A 2,353-nucleotide genomic window follows, 5' to 3' on the forward strand; every position below is an offset into this window, starting at 1 on the left:
GACTTTCATGGTGACAGCCCAGGGAACCAGGAACGCAGAGGCACTTTCTCCGTCTCACGGCGTCAGAGACCCGCCACCACGGCCCTACTCGCTCGGTAGACATCACACGCATCCCCCCAAACTCTATGATGAGACGTGGGTGGAACGCTTGGGGGGACGGACACCCCAACGAGACTGAGTCTTCCGGTCCGTGAAGACGGTGGGTTTCCCCATTCTCAGTGACGGTCGTCAAACGCCCTGAAAGTGCCGTAACGGTGTTCTTACACGTTTTCTGTTAGCTTCCCAGGTATTGGGTATTTTTGACGCTTTTGTAAATCTCGTTTCCAAACCCCATTTCCCATGGTTTGCTGCCAGCGCGTCAACAACTGATGTCTGTTTGCTGATTTTTCACTGCGGAGAAATAGACATAACATAAAAGTTACCATTTTAACCGTTCTAGCGAGTGGCATTCTCATCTTGTGCTGCGGTCCCCACCGCCCACCTCCAGAACTTTTTTTTTTTAATGTTTATTTACTTTTGTTTGTTTTGCTTTGTTTTGTTTTGTTAGTAGGCTCCGTGTCCAACGTGGAGCCCAACGTGGGGCTTGAACTCACGACCCTGAGATCAAGACCTGAGCTGAAATCAAGAGCCAGACTCTTAGCCCACTGAACCATCCAAGCGCCCCCAATGTTTATTTACTTTTGAAACAGAGAGAGACAGAGACAGAGCGTGAGCAGGGGAGGGGCAGAGAGAGAGGGAGGCGCAGAATCCGAAGCAGGCTCCGGGCTCCGAGCCGGCAGCACAGAGCCCGACGCGGGGCTCGAACTCATAAGCTGCGAGATCATGACGTGAGCCGAAGTTGGACGCTCAACCGACTGAGCCCCCCGGGCGCCTCAGCATCAGCCTTAGAATAAGGCCCCTGGAGAGGACAGCCGGCCAGTGTTTCAAGAACACGGCCCAGAAGCCTGTGGGGAAGAGTCCGCTCCCCCCGAGAGGCCCTCGGCCGTCGCGCACGGGTGGGAGGCGCCCGCCCTGCACAGCCCGGCCCGGCCTTGGACAGGGCTCCCTGCTTCCGATCCAGGCAGCTGGGGAGCCCCTCCTGGGGTCCAATAGGGGTGGCTCGGGGAAGCAGCAGCAGGAGGCCGTGGGTGCGCTGCAGGGAGGGGCCCTGCTGGAGACAGCATCGTGGGGGCAGCCACGGTTGTGGGTGGCAGGAGGGGAGCCCGCCCTCCTCCTTCATCCCCTGGGGGAGCCAATCAAGAGAAGCAGCAGGGAAAGAAGGAGAGGGGCGAGGAGCCCACCCCCTTCTCCACCGGAGGCGCCAGCCCAGGTTCTGTCGGGCGGGGAGGAAAGGCTTTGACCCGGGGGGGACTGAAGTCGGTCAGGCCGCAGCGCACTTTCTGATTTCAGGAGAGGCCCTGATCCGCCCAGGGTGCCGCGGGGTGGACGCGTGGCTTCGTGAGCTGCGTCCTAGCTGTGTCACCTGCCACTGGAGAAAGACGGTTCCCCGTGTGTCCCTGTGGGCTCGGCTCCACCAGCCACGCTGTCTCTGTAAATGAAGAGCCACCACCCGGCTGTTTAGGCAGAAAGAAAGCTGAGAGTTGTCTGTGGCTTTCCCGTCACCCTCACCCCCACTTCTGGTTGGTGGTGAGGGTCCGCAGGAGCGGGATGTGGCCTGGGTTGCGTATTTCTTTGCAATAAAATTCCAAGTCCTGGCCATGCCCGCCGGAACCCGCTTTGCAAACCCCTCACCTGTGTTCAGGCTACCCTTACCCACTGCGCTGCTGCCTCGGGGCCCCTCCCTGCCCATCGGGCCGCTGGCACCCCTCTCCACCACCCACGTTCTGGACCGAATGAAAACAAAGGCCTGAGGCTAAGCTGGAGGCCCCGGGCGGGGCGGGGGGGGGGGGTGGTGGTGGTGGGGAGCCCCGGGGGCAGAGCGGCTGCCCCGGTCACCGGTGCACACAGTTGCACCCCAGCGTGGGGCGCCACCACCAGGGGAACGGGCATTTGTAACTCAACAAACAAGATGCCAGCTGGACTGACAGCTCCCCCGAAAATCCAGCCCCTCGTGGGACGCACGTCTACCGCCTCAGCCTCAGAGCCCCACCCACAGTGTCGGGGGCGGGGGTGGGGTGCGGAGGGGGGCGGGGAGCAGCTCCGCCAGCTGACCCGGGCAGTTTGCTGCTCTTCCTGTGGCAGGTGGCACGATTCACGTGGGTCCCTGGGAAAGCCACCAAAAACACGTGTCCCGAGTTTCCCAGAGGAGAGCCCCCCCCCTCCACTTACGTGCGCCCCGCTTTGTGGGGCCTTGCGATGCTGGTGTGGACGGCTCTTGGCTTGCAGGGTGGTCAGCGGGGGAGGCAGGGAGGGC

The sequence above is a fragment of the Lynx rufus genome, unplaced genomic scaffold (assembly GCF_022079265.1).
Source record: "Lynx rufus isolate CCGP_SWC_20201006 ecotype Redwood Valley unplaced genomic scaffold, mLynRuf1.p SCAF_50, whole genome shotgun sequence".
Classification (NCBI taxonomy): domain Eukaryota; kingdom Metazoa; phylum Chordata; class Mammalia; order Carnivora; family Felidae; genus Lynx; species Lynx rufus.